The sequence below is a fragment of the Ixodes scapularis genome, unplaced genomic scaffold, assembly GCF_016920785.2.
Source record: "Ixodes scapularis isolate PalLabHiFi unplaced genomic scaffold, ASM1692078v2 PGA_scaffold3__209_contigs__length_174095766, whole genome shotgun sequence".
Taxonomy (NCBI): domain Eukaryota; kingdom Metazoa; phylum Arthropoda; class Arachnida; order Ixodida; family Ixodidae; genus Ixodes; species Ixodes scapularis.
Window position 1 is genome coordinate 52,977,431 of NW_024609868.1, and position 14,901 is coordinate 52,992,331.

At 44.6% G+C, this 14,901-nt stretch overlaps 1 protein-coding gene across 6 annotated transcripts in view; it reads right to left on the minus strand.

Annotated features, from left to right (window-relative positions):
- Window positions 1-10,733: 10,733 nt before the first annotated feature.
- LOC8029493 (glucose transporter type 1) overlaps window positions 10,734-14,901 on the minus strand; it is a 162,821-nt gene continuing 158,653 nt past the window's right edge. For all 6 annotated transcript variants that reach the window (XM_040503881.2, XM_029980325.4, XM_029980326.4 and 3 more), the window contains exon 16: window positions 10,734-14,874. The gene's annotated coding sequence lies outside the window, so the exon portion shown is untranslated. The remainder of the gene's footprint in view (window positions 14,875-14,901) is intronic.

A 14,901-nucleotide genomic window follows, 5' to 3' on the forward strand; every position in this document is an offset into this window, starting at 1 on the left:
TAAGAGAAGGAGTGTGCGATCACTGCTTTCATTCGAATTTTGCACTGTCATTCCTAACTTCAACACTACACAGAGCCGATATCTCGTGAATCATGCTGCGCTATTCGACAGCCCTGTTTAACAGGAAACGACAGTGTCTTGCTTTAAATAACGCGATGGACCTGTTGGTGCCGCCTTTTGGCGTTTATTTTTATCGTAAAGCCAGGAAAAAGAAAACAATAACAACGAAGAAACGAAGAAACACAGCGTGGCTGTATGAAAATACTTTTGCCCAGATAACGTTGCGCGAGAACCATAATCAGCAGCAGCTACGGGATTGTTGGTATGTGCCCGAACAATTGTAGACAGTTCTCGATAATCGATTCAGATATGGTAAGCCGAGCGACCTTCGAAGTGCGGGAGTAAACTTCCTGTGGCGGCAAAGCAGCCAGCGCGCGGCTCCGGGGTCCACACCAGACGACGCGCTGGACGACACGTCCCTCCACGGCTGCGCAGGCGTTGCGCAGTGTTCTGCAAGTGACAGCCACCAGTTGAGGCAGACTACCTTCAGGCTGTACAAACATACAAACAACACACAATTTTTCGCGGTGGACCACCCACTCGTGGGGTCGTGGCACGTGTCTTGCGCGTTTCCACAACAATGGTTGGTGGTAGTAAAAACGACTTTATCAGGGCAGACTACATGAAGGTTGTTAAGGGGCCGCATGGCGCCATCTCCTGCAGAGTTTCTGAAGCCATTGGCCGCTGCCTTCCTTTGCTTTTCATAGAAAACAACACAATACGTTACAAAAAAACAAAAAAAAAGGGGGGGGGGGGGGCTTGGTTCCATGACTGCACGTCGCTGAGAAAGCATGGCTACCTTATTTCCGAGTGCTTTCGCGTGTCTTCATAATTTCAGTGAAAAGGAGATGTTTTTCCATCAGGTGAATGAAGAAGTCGACTCTGACTTAGCGATGAGGGCGAAGACACTAGAGGAGATTGCAGTTGTGGAGATACTCCACCAAATGTACCTCTTCCTAGGGGCCATACACCCAAGATCTTCCAGATTTTCTTGGTGTTCCTTTCACTGTCACCTACCTGCCAAGTCTACAGGCACATCTTCAGGAAAACGCCTAACTCCTCCCCCCTCCCTCCCCACACTTAAACAAGGAGTTTTTGCCGTACGGCAGCAATGATGGCGAGGCCCAGCTGTATCTCGCTAGCATGAACATGTGCAGTACAAATGTAATGAAGTTGTCTTCATGTAACTCATTGTCAATATTGCTTAGAAAAAAAAAAAATAGTTTTTTTTCAAAGTCCCGTTAAGTGCGCTTCTTGTCGAGCGTGGGAGCACTGCGGAGAAGCAACACACACACACAAAAGCGACCCCCGCTGATGTTTCTTCTCTGCAGTGCACCGGTGCTCGGTAAGAAGCGCACTCAACGGCCAACCCGCTGCAATCAACACTTGGGAAATTATGAATACCGCAATGGGCGTGCTTGGGAAATAAAAGCACACTTTCTGCACGCGCGCGCCTGGTGTTTAAAAATAAACTAAAATTTTGTGAATGTTTATATGTACGTGTAGTAAAGTATTCAAAATAACTGTGGCTCCAATGCAAGATTATATGATAGGTAGATATGTCCAGACAACCTGCATTAACCATTCGTAATACATATCTTTTTAATTAATTCGAGATTGAAAAAAGAATATTCGCATATAGCGAGGCTTGTAAATCCACTCAATTTCAATCAGGTATAGATACAGCTCTATACTATAGGTTTCATTTTATGTTAAATACGTAATTTACTTGTCATCCCAAGGCATGGAACTTTCTGAGGTCACAGTCTGTAAATATAGTTAGATTAAAATTAGCTTATAAATGGACAAGTGGAAGCTTGAGTACAACCTTCACGAGTTTAGCTGGATTTTCGTTTAAGCATGGTGCAACAGTCTGGGCTTTGAGAAACCATTCAATATTTGATTTGAAAGTATTTAGCCAAAACCACTATTTGTTTCAAACTCCAAATCTGCTATTGGCACATGACTAATAGATACCCTACCCCCACCAATTTAATGAATGCATAAAAATTAGTACTATCAGCCAGGAAAAATTGCAAAGCTCAAGTTTCTATATGAATTAGCTAACAGCAACTTCAACATTCCCACAGGAAATCATCTTACCCCTACTGGTAAACGGCTAACAAGATATAACCATGGTAAACTTTATAAAGAACTTCCAACCCACAATAAGTGCTTCCAATATTTCTTTTCCCCCAAGCTGTCAAAGATTGGAATCGCTTGCCGTGAAACATTGTACATTCCACTAGTCTAGAGCATTTTCTCATTAATTTGGAAGTGCACCTGTCGATATAGGCTTGCATACCACTATCTTCAAATGTGTACTAAAAAAACAAAAATCTTTTTGTATGATGTACCACCCTAAAACAATCCCAAATGGGATTAGTAGTATTGGAAATAAATAAATAAATAAATAACCCTTATAGGCCCTCTTGATGCTTCAACCTTTACGACCAACTTCATTCCAGCGCTTCATTGCACTGCAGACAACTGCACTTGTAGTGCAATGGTGATCCACTATTCTGATTCCATAGCAAAAAAGTTGAATGGCTAAAAATTTGAGAAAGGTTGCCGTACCAAGACACTTTTTTCAGACTTTGCATGAGAAATAAAGTTAAGCTTATCATGAAATTAAAGGCACCACCTAGAAATTTATGCCCCTTCCTGATGCAGATACAGGCTCTATATAATTTTAAGGATGAATTCAACGATAGCCCACGACACGGCAAAACAATTTACACAGACTGTTTTCTTGAGTGAGAACTTTGATTCATTTCTGTCTGCCTTTTTAGGAAGTTTATTTTTGGCAAGCAGTAGCCAGGGATGACAGCGAAATGAGGATAAAAGTGGCAGGCATCTCCCCCAAAATTCACTGAAGTCACTCCAGTGAATTGTTTCTTGTTGAAGACCATGAGGAAAAGTTGTTGGGCAGGTGAAAATTGCCTGTTTCGATAAACAAGGTAAAACACCTTGTTTATCGAAACAGGCAACTTTCACCTTTGACACACAATGTTGGGTTTGCTTCAACATAGGCTGTTTGAGGCTGTCTGTGGAAACTAGTTCTGGTCCATTAACTTTGATTGTAAAATGTTTCTTATTCTTCATAAAGACAAGATGTGGTTCAGTGTTCATTTAGATCTTTTGCAGTGAATGATTTGGTGGTTGCTCTGGTGGGGGTCGGTACTGGCATGCTGCCTTCAAAGATCTTCTCTCGTCTTTCAACGTAGGTCCCAGTCTTGGCGAGTGTTGCTGCAGGGTGTCAGGGAGCTGCCAACTCAACCGGCAAATGAAGCAAAGTGCCATAGACAAGTTGAGCTGAGGAACAGGCACAGTCTTCTTCGACAGTTGCTTAAAGAACAAGAAAGATGACAGGGGGAGATCCAATGAATGATTTGGATTGTGATTGGTCATAATTGAAGCCTTTAGTTGGCAGTGAAAATTTTCAACGAGACCATTGGCTTGCGGATGACAGGCAGTCTCATGTGTCTGGTTCCCAGCAGCACAGAGAGGCGTCAGAAAAAAACCGCCTCAAACTGTTGCTCATTCTGTTGGAACCTCAATGGGCGTGCCGGAATCGTGTGAACCAGGTGTTAATGAAAGCTGATGTAATGGTCTCGGCTCCATGCGATGTCTTGTATAGGTGTCGCTTCCAGCCAGCAGGTAAGCCAATCCACAATAGTGAGGAGGTATCGATAGCCTTCGCAGGGTAGTAGACGTCCAACAAGGCCGATATGAACATTTTCAAAACAGCTGGCATGAGGCAAAAGTTTCTCAAGTAGTTATGGTATGCCAGTGCATTTTCACTTACTATCATTGTAAACACGCTCCTAGCTGTAGAACTTGGCATAGGCTTCAGCTCGACACCTGTGTGCCCCACGGAAAGATTTTAGGCACCATGCTGAATGTAGCCTGCCTTTAAAGTTCCAAGGAGAGTGGTGGAATGAGATGCGCCCTCTCTAGCTGGAAAGACTCAAGACCAGCTATGTGTCTACCGAGTCAAACAAGTAATCCTCAGAAATAAACCCTCGGGACAATTCTACGGTGACGGGTAAAACTAACTTAAGCATGGAAGGAGAGGGGGGCACCAGAGTGGGGCTTTGTGTCAACCTCAACAAGGAGTTTGCCCTACGCCAACTTTTTCATACGAGTTTCGTTCATAAATAGTCAAGAAAGGGCTCACCATGTAGTACATCACCAATAGTACAATACGAACGTCTCAAGCACCTAAGTTACCGACAGCCCATATCGAGCTACTTCACTTACCGGGGCGCGTACCCCCCTCTCCCTTTTTGGCCCCTCCCCCCCCCCCCCCCCTGGCTCCGCCCCCCCTCCGTTCACCGCCCGAGCAGCAGCGCCCCCTTCACTCAGGGGCGCGGTCATACACGTCGTAGTTGAACGCAGTCAAGAGGGTGACGGCGAGGCAGGCGAAACGAACGACCCAGTCGATGCAAAGCCTTCACGTGCACGCGAGCTGCAAACTCATATGCTTGAGCTCAGTCCACCCACTCTACGCCACACCAGCTGGAGATATCGAACGACCTGCGCACCGCTCGAGTTCCACCACCTCACCGACGCGTCTGACCGAAGACACCGCGCTGCACCAGCACCAGCTGCACTCGACGAATTGACGCTCGACGGACTTTGCCAACGCCACGAACGCGCCAACGCCAGGCCGCCACCGACCGCCAGACCAGCCAGGCGCTAGCCAGGGCAGGCGGGCAGGAGGGACAGGCCAGGCGCGCAGAGCCCGCACAGCCGCAGGCGCGGCGCTCTAAGCGACGTCATAGGATATTGATATAATGAGACAAACTAATTTACAGTATGTCTACAATGCATTAGACTTTATAGCACCGCTTCTTTACATAAAATAATAGCTCAATAGCCTTATTTTATTTATACCACGTGACCTTTTAATTTCAAAAGTGCATAAAAATACATTGTAAATATATTTGTGGGCTATAGAAGTTTAAGATATGGCTGAATATATAAAATTAAAGTAATTTTATATTAATTTTATAAGTCACGTGGTTTTATACGTCACTTCCGGTGTCGAAGGAGCCTTGTCTGTGTGGATGTGGCTCCAGCGACGGCCGTCCGAGGAGCCACTGCCTACGAGAAACGACGAACACACAGAATGCTTCCGGTTGTCTGTGGAACTTTTTTTTTTCAATTAACGTATTTACAGCTTTTTAGAAGCCACAAAAAATGGGTTTCATGTTTTTTTCTATTTTTTATCTTGAGTGTGTGCCTTCAGTGACCCACGACTTTGATTAAATTTGGTGGTCGCATCGATACCTTAGAAAACGGCCCGTGACCGCGAAAAAGAGAGTGAGCGATACTCGAACCGGCCAGTTCTTGATCGGCGGTTTTCGGGCGGAAAGAAACCGAATTTCGAGCCGCAAATTCTGTTCTGGGTAGTTGAGCTCTCATATGTCACGTACAACTAAAAACCTCGGCGAGCATAAATACCCTGTCAGTGTCCCTTTAAGGTCCGCTGCGGTCCTTCGCGATTAAGTGATTTCGAGCAGAAAAATAGCCTCACGGAAAATCTTCACACACGCACACTTTAATAGAAGGTAATAAAAATATTATGTTTGTTTTAAAGCCAGACAAACCAGGAAGGGCGAGGGAAGTATTTTAGTTTTCTAGGCTAGGTGGCGCGAGCTACCGCCCGTTATAACTATAGCCATTAGCATCCATCCATCCATTTGGTAGAGGGTGAGAGGGACACCCGAAACTGGGCGGAGCTGAACGGAGCGACGCAACGACGCGTCGGAAACCATGTGTCGCGAACCGTCCTGTGCGGCGATTCGGAGCAGCCATCTTCCCGACAGTTCGCACGCCGGATCGGACAGTTTTGACGCGCATGTGTCTCGCGCTTTACGCTCTTCTTCTGTCTCGGTCTGACGTCGCCGACACGTGGCCTCGGCTTTTTTCCGTCGTCGCTCTCGGATAGGTCAGCCATATCACTCGTGGAAAGAACCACATCCATCGCAGCAGCGGCAACTCAGCTGGGCAGCATTCCAAAGCTTCGCGGCGCCTGCTCGTCTCTGGCTACGCGCCAGCTATGCGACGCTCGTATTGGTCCGAAGCGCTGACGTCAGCACGCGTCACCCTCTCCCTCTCTCCCCGCCGCCGTGATGAGACATTAAAGCGCGAAACACATGTACGACGAAACCGTCCGATCCGACGTCCGACCGCGCAATACGACGGTCGGAGGCGAGGGTTTTCAACGCTCTCCGATGCTACGAAAACCCTCTCCCCCCAAGGTCATTCCGGCAGTCCGCACGTTGGATCGGAAGGTTTCGTCGTACATGTGTTTCGCGCTTTACTCTGTAAACACGAAATCTCCTCACCACCCTCCTCCTTGCAACATCATGCATTGCGCTGACAAACGGACGCCACGGCATGCAGGGACTGACACCGCCGGGTTTTCGTGAAAACGAGTGTTCTGGTGCCAGCGCATTAAAAATGTGCCCTAAATTTATAAAAAAAAGCACCGGTATCGAAAAATATTTCAGCAGCTGCATTTGGCGTCCTGCTGTCCTTGCAATTGGCAGTACTGAATGTCCGACGACAAATCTTGCAAATCAGTGTTGCCTCAATAAACATTGGTACTAATTGAAATAGCCCAACTCCTGATAGTCGTTGGGAAGCATAAACGCTTCAGCTTCCCTTACCCCGTACTCTGAAACCTACAGGTTTAGAACTTTCAATGTTGTGGAAACACAAGCCTTCCTGTGAGAAGCACAAAGCTAACTTGAAACCGGAACAGTGCATTTGTCGTCGCCATTGGCCCAGTGTACCGAATGAACATTGACGAGATAAACGGGAAACTCCCTTTTGTAAATAATCCTAGACTAAAAAAAGAAATGGATATGGCTTTTTTTAGGACTACAGACCCCGAGCCTGACAAACCTTACTCGTAAAATACCGTATTTTTTGTGTGCTTTTCATTTTGCCACCGTGACCTCGAAATTCTGAGTTTTTCGGATAAATCCGAACTGAGGAAAATTTTACCAGCAAGTGTTTTTCGGAATGTTTTGGATTTATTTGATACCACGGAATGCTAAATATAACCTATAATTGTAGCGTAAGAGTTTGGCGAAATTTCTACACTCTTGGTGACACGTGTTCAGGTCGTCGTTTACGCGCTCCTGTCGTACAAATAAAGCTTGGGTATATATTAGAGAATATTCCGTGTCTGTTCGTTTGCCGAAAAAAAGCCAACGTGCCCATGGGGCAGAAATACCCGAAAAGAATGGATAAGCGGCTGTCCCGCTACACTCCCTCACGTATTTGTCGTTTTGTCAACATCCGGCTCCGGCCATCGCAGGCAGCTCCTGGATGATACATGTTGTCTTGTCGATATATGTTGACAACATATATGCTGATATAAGTTCGTAATTCACCTACTTCTGACAGCATGTTTTACGTCATCACACTATTGTACTGTACAGTGCGCCTCGAACTTAACGTCGCCACGGCGTTTGCCGTTTCTGACAGTCCCTGCAGCGGCCGATTCAACTATCTGAAGAATGTCTGGATTCCCGATTTCTATCCCATCCTGAGAAGGCATCCCGAACGTTTTGGTGCCAAATTTAACAGTAAGTAGCCGACACAAGCTGTATATTTGGGAACCCAGTGGCGGCGTTAAGTTTGGAGAGCACTGAACTACCCAAGCATCGCGGTTACTTGTTTCATTGGAGTCAAGTTAGAACCGACCTGCTTCCTCGTGCCCAGATCCTGTGTGTGCAGTTCCGCCAGGTGTAATCACCCGTCACTACACATAGGCGAGCGTAAAATGCTGGGCAGCAACAGCATTATGGTGCGTGTCGTCTGCCATAGTGACCTAAACATGGCGGCCTGTCCTAGTTCCTCTGCGCGGCACTTGGATGGGGAAATGGGGTAGTGAGCTCACCGCCCTCTCTCGCTCATGCTTCGAGGTGATGCGGTCTGTGTCGGAGGCCGACGGGGGCGCTGCTGTCGACCTGATCCAAACCAACGCTTCTTTTTGCGCCTGTAGGTCGTGCGGCTGCGGATGTGACGCATTTCCTGACGTTTTTGCTGTTTCCGGGCGCGCTTTCTGAGTCAGAACCGTGCGCTTTGGTTTGGACGGGCCAGCTTCGGGCAAGCGCGCACGCGCGCAACAGACTGGCCGGCCAGGCCAGTCTGTCGCAGCCAGAAGGCGGCGAGAGAGAGAGAGAGAGAGATCGCGTTGTTATGTTGGAAGAGAATAAAAGTGGGGGGAGGAGAGGGCCAATTGTGGACGCGCACCGGGCGCTTTTGTCACTTGCTCTGAGAAGGCGGCGAAGAAACGCGGAGCCGGAACTAGCTGGCCCTCCACCGATTGGCCGGGACACAGGAGCGCCCTATACGTCACCGCGCGTTTTTGTGTGCGTTGAGAAAGAAGTTGAAATTATCTAACTTTTTTGTGCGCGCCCAGAAGGAGCGAAGAAGTGGCGCGACGTCACGAAAATACGTCACATCCGCAGCCGCACGACCTACAGGCGCAAAAAGAAGCGTTGGTTTGGATCGCGTGTGTTTGCATTGGCTTCGGTGTTGGCGTTGAGTGAGTGACTGCAGCTCGCGTGTGACCGACTGCGTGGCTTTGCCGTGTGGTCACTGTGTTTACTGTTGTCTAGTGGTTTTGTTCTTCGACTCTAATGCAAGAATGCCTAATCGCCGGCGAAACTACTGTTTTGCGCCTGGCTGTAGAACAGGATACGCTCGCGTGAAGGGCATACCATAGGTGTTTTTGTTCGGTGCACAGCAATAAAGCGGGGAAAAAAAAAAAAAAAAAAAAAAAGGTCAAGCACACGAAAAATAGTTGGTGCTCCTAACATCTTTGTGTGATTCCAGTCAGTATAGAAAAAGTTCGTAAACTGTCTTTTGGTGATAAAATGGTTTTGTGAATAAATGTTGATTTCAAAGAGAAGTCTTGACTATTTGTGATATTTTACTGCGGAACTTGTAATGCTGGCAATACCAGTGGAATTTTCAATGCAGGTGTTACGCTATCGGAATATATTCCAAAAGCAGCTTGGAAGCTTAAAAAGACGATTAGTCCCTCAAATATTATCGTCTACAACAAAATCAAGAATAAGGCCATGAAGTGTAACGAACTGGTAGATGTATTGTTAGTCGGCATTTGGACGCGCACACGCGCTGATACGCACGCGATCGCAGAAGCGCGCGGGAAGGCTTCAGGAGTAGGCTAAGGCACTGGGCTAAGGTAGAGTGCCTCAATGTTGCTTGCCGGCCAGCAACATTGAGGCACTCTAGGCTAAGGTAGAGTTCCTGTATAGGCTCTATACAGGAACTCTAGGCTAAGGTTCCGCGGAGCGCCATCTCTCAATTTAGAAATGAACCTCCTCAGCAAGCGGGCGCGGTCAACCCACTCCCCCATTCTAGGCCACTCTACTGGCTGCACTAGGGAAGCCCTTTTATGCATGGGATGCGGTCTTTCGTCGCAGACTCGTGAGTAAAGCAGACGCGGCCCGTCACTCGCTGGGACGCGGCCCGCAGACGACTGACTGCGAGGGACTGCGTGAGCCCGTTCCCATGCCTTGAGCGCTTGAAATGGCATGCCGTACAATAATAATCATGTTGCCAATGTATTACCGCTCGAGACGTAGCTCTGCTCTTATAGCGTATTTACATAGAGTGTACTATTGTTTCCATTTGCCTTGTGTCTCGTTTTAATTTTTGCTTAACAGATTTTTTTCATGGTAGTCACAATTCCGCCACTATGGGCTGCCAGCGCGAGCACTTCGCTGAAGGACGCACTTCGGCTGCACTAACTCTCGCTCAGCAGACAAACCGTCAAAGACAATGCTAAAAGCTGCTTAATATTTTCTCCCTAAAAAATATCACCATTAAACTGCAAGTATTTTCTCAGACTGCTGCTACAAAGCTCGCAGAAAAGCAAGAACTGTCGTATGAATGGATTTTACATTTTTTTTAAAATAAATGTTATGCTCGATTAATGTCGGAGTTAATCGATCATGTAGAAACGACAGTGTGCTTGCTCTTGTAGGAGCGGTTCCATTTTAATTGTTATCACTTCAGGCAAAGACCCAAAATAGTCAAATAAACAAATCAGATGGAGATGTCACTAACAAAACTGCAAAATTACAAAAAAAAAAAAAGTAAAGAGCACGAGGTTCTTTTTTTTTAGGTTTTTTTTTACAAAATATCTTGACAAACACTATATATTTTTTTTTATTTCGACACGCACGATATATTTTTTACAAAAAAATCGTGTATGTCGAAAGTAAAATGTCTTGTGTTTTCATGTTAACACGCACAAATTTGTTTATGTAAGTTAAAGCAATGTTTAAGCAAAATAAAAATAAAATAAAAATAACAGTGCAAAAAAAAAAAAAAAAAAGAACGCAAAGACAGGTGGAACATGCACAAACGAAGTGCTGCATTCCGTACCTTGTTTGCGTCGTTTTTATTTTTACTTCCGCGCGAATTGCTGTTTCCCCGTATGACACCAATGCGTGCTGAGAAGCTCCCTCGACGTGTAGGGAGCACCTAACCTCTTCGTTGCAGTTACGAACGAAGCGCGCAGCAACCTAATAAAGTGAGAAACGAAATATACCCAGGGAACCATTTACATGAAAGTTCGCGGCAATGAAAAGCGCAGACTGTCGAAACCAGGCTGCTCAAACTAATAATATTTTAATGCGTAGCATACATTATTTACACATGAAACCTTTCTCGGTAACATTATCAAAACACCCAACACAAGAGACTAAGCACGCGTCCTAAAACAATCAAGTAGCGCAACGGTCACCGTGTCTGATCGCGACAACAGACGCAGAGAAGCGTATTCAACAGAGAGGCAAATCACTCACGCCTCCTGAAGCAATCAATGCTCTCTCATAATGTACTCTTTATAACGCAATGCTGGAATTCTTCGTAATCGCATCATTGGGTCGTCTGCTGGTAAAATCGCGTTAAAATCAAACCCAACAAAGTTTAACAGAGAAAAGCACCTATTCTCGTGAATACAAAACACATTGGCACTACAACTATACAGAATTCCCACCGGGTGGTGCGACGGGAATGTTAAGTTTAGGGCAGTAATTTAAAAGTTTGTAAATGCCAGGTAGGCCGCGAACATCAAAAAAAGACTACAGGGGTACTCTTTCATCGTGCATTTTGTTGTCTTCCTCATCTACGGCCATATCTTTTTTTTCCTTTCATCAAATGGCAAATACTAAATGCAGGACAGGAATTCAAAAAGGCTTAGTCTAAAAAAATGTTTTTCCCCTTTAGAGAGACGGGACACAATGGCTAAAAAAGCATCTGAAATCAATGTTTTTGACAAGAGGTACTATGTCAAGGAAACAGATGGGTATTTGTACATTTTTTTTCGCAGATGAATCCCACATTTTGACCATCTGCGATGCGTCTCTATTTGGAACCAAATAACCGCTTGTAGCGCGAAAAACCACATTAACTTGGAAAAGGAAAACAGAAACGAATAGCATTTGGTTTTTACAACACAATCACCAAAACTGGGATACAAAATTCTATCACGTCTAGGTTATGGCTCATCTTGGATCATTTAATGTCTACCTACAGAAGTACAAAAAGCTTGTTCCTGAAGCTGTTGGGAAGCAAAATCCTGAGCATTCATATCTGTGCTTTTTGTGTAGAACTGCAATAAAAATAATCGTAGCAGTAAATAAAATTAACTCATTACAGCTTTGTTGACTGGAAACAAATAACAATTAAAAGTTGGATCAGATGTGCGAGAAACCGACCCGAAATCGCATCGAACTTGGAAGATGCAAAAACTCGTCTTACACATTATTAAAAAAAAAAAAAAAGAAAGAAAAAAAAAGTGCTGTTACTGCACGTAAATTGCAAATGTGGTTGAGATAAACGCACCTTTCTGATTTCTGAATAATGGCTACACATGGCTAGCTTTTTGTTCTTCTTTTTCCAAGAAACTGTGTGGAACTATTTTCCGGTGTTCTAAATTTCGTGCAATTTTCGGTCGCTTTTTTTTTTCTTTCGCACACGAGTTCTTTATTTTCTCGTCAGTTTTGAAAAATATGTTTCGAAATGTAGTGCGCCAGGCTTGTAACTGTGACAAAAATTGAGTATCAGTATATATTTAAGCAGCAGCAGCAATTATGTTCCATTCGTTTTTCTTAACTTCCGTGTTTCATGACGGCTCTATAAACGACTTCTCAAAATGGGTAGTATATGTATAAAACTTACGTGCACCATATGATTAAGAAAGCACGAGTTTTTCCCCACCCCTTTGTTTCATCAAATCTGCCTTCGCGAGAAGGTTGGTTTACACAACAGACCTTTGATTCGCCCTTGCACATCCTGGCTTCAAGCTTTTTTTTTTATTCGTTTTTTTGTTCTTTCTGTAAAGTCATACAAGTGTGGAGAGCTAATCTCACTTTTTGTTTCGTCATTTTTTCATCATGCCAATAATCAGCCTGATGAACTAAACATACATATTTCATAAGAACTTCCATAAAAAAAATTAAAAAAAGTATGTGTTTGGTTTTATATTCTAAATAATGTTGGAAATGCAACTGAACTTTTTGCCAATAGATCAGAAAGTAACTTCTTCACTAAAAGACCATGAGTTTGGAATGCAGAGTGAAAGCGCAATGACAAATTAGCCCACTCAAGGCCTTCCAGTTGCCCATTTTGGATAGTTACTTTAAAACTTCTTATTGCTTTAATATGGGCGTGCAATCGAAGCAGTAACACCACACATCCTTATACCTCAGGAAAGAAAGTTTTAAACAATTATAATATAAAAAAATTCCAAAATGTTTTGCGGCTTTTTTTTTTCAAAGTTGTGGCTGTCTAACACCAACCTCAAAGCTAGGTAACATTTGTAGTCTACAGACCTACTATTGTGAGCAGTTGTTCCTACAGCTAAGATGGCTTAGCAAATCTGCCAACCATGATGAAGCAGTTTTAAGAAGACTGTCCTGAATCAGCATCAAGAAGAGCTGCCCAGCGTAAACATTATTCAAGTACCCTGTGGCTAGAAGGAAACAATGGTCAAGAGAGACCAAGTGCCATAGTTAACTGTATGCAAGATGACTGCTTTAATAGGCCTCACTCATTGCCTCTTTTCAAACTGCAATATACTAAGCTGAGAAAAAAAAGGCAAAGATTATTTTGTCAGATTCAGCAGAGTGCATTGACAACAAGATGTCCTAAAAGCAGCCCACAAGATAGAGGAACAAAGCAAGTTTCAAAGTTCTATGTTTTGTTTTTGCAATGCAATGATTGGCTGAGGTGTAACTTGCCAGCAGTCATTTATCTAGTAATTAATCTGGCTGGCGCCCCTGTTCAACTGGTGTGACTGAGATTTGAAATGAAAGTAGCATGAGCTCAATTTCTAATTCACCCTGGTTTGTAGCCAATCATCTCACTTGCAGATAAATATGACACTGTTCCAAAGAGCCTAAGAATTGAAATTGCCAATGAGCAGTTTCTCCTAAGGTTGCAGTACATAAATGAGGGGTGTCAATGTGCATTTTTTGCCTGCCAGTCTCAAATTATTTGTATTCCTTCTGTTTGTCAAGAAACAAGGAAATATCTGAGCATTTAAGAGATAACAACAGAAGATAAAATGCAGGTTCTCATACATTCAGGCAGGCACACACACATATACAACATCCTAATGCTCAACAAACCTTCAAGTTTTGGATGCACTTGGTCACCTTGCAACTCTAGACACCAGCGAATTGGAAGACAAAATTCAATGTCACTTCTGCATTTCCATAAGCCTTTACGCATGAAACAAGAAGAAACTAAGCATCAAAGCATAAACAAAGGTGATAAGATTTGTCATTTCTCAAAATCAATAAACCGGGCCCACACAGCCAAACCAAAAATAACTTGGTTGCTGTTGGGGGGGGGGGGGGGGGGGGGGGGGGCGTGATACTTTTCTGCTTCACGTGCAAGTATACACAGTATATCTGTATACCAGCTCATATAATATATATATATATATCCTTTTAACACACTCGCATTTATACATACTTTTTACATGTTTGAGCATGATGTCTTTTTCTTTTTTACAGATAGTAAACTAGGCAACTACCCTCACTTCGACACCTTTGTTATCCTTTTTCTGACTACCATAGTAACGCTAATGAATCCTCTTGCACGCATTATCCTTGAGGCATAATGTATGCGTCGCCCACGTCGGCAAGAAGAAACACGTCACTGCGCACCGCCCACTATCCGTTTTTGCTGGCAGTTCAACATAACGAGGAGTCACAAACTCAAACTGAAGGCACAATATACAATATAAACGTCGTCCTGCATAACCATCCAGGGGAGTAGTAGTAGTAGTTGTAGTAATAGCAGTAGTCATCCACCTGGCAAAACTCTGCTGGGCATAACCGGCTGTCCGAGACGAGACAAACGAAACGGCCGTGAAGAGCGACGCCAGGCGACAAACAGTCTCCAGCCCCGGCGACCGAGTTCTCAGGGAATGGGGGAGAATGCATAGCTTGTTCTTTTTTCCGGTCGTTGATGCTGTTGTTCTGCTTTGGCCCTCAAGAGTCCACGGTGAAGGAAGAAGGGTGGCTGTTGTTCTTAGACTCCCGCTCTGGAGGAATGATATGAGCGGGGGCTATTGGCATCACAACAAAGCTTTCCAGCTTCTGTTCTTGCCGCGGCACCACAGCTGTGGACGCCCGACGATGGCCGCACCATGTGAAACCACCTTAGGTGCTGATGGGACCTTGTGGTGCCCAGGCTAACCGTGTAGAAAGATTGCACTCGGGAGTGAGCAGACTGATCTTGCTGCATGAAGTGAAAAAGAAAGACACA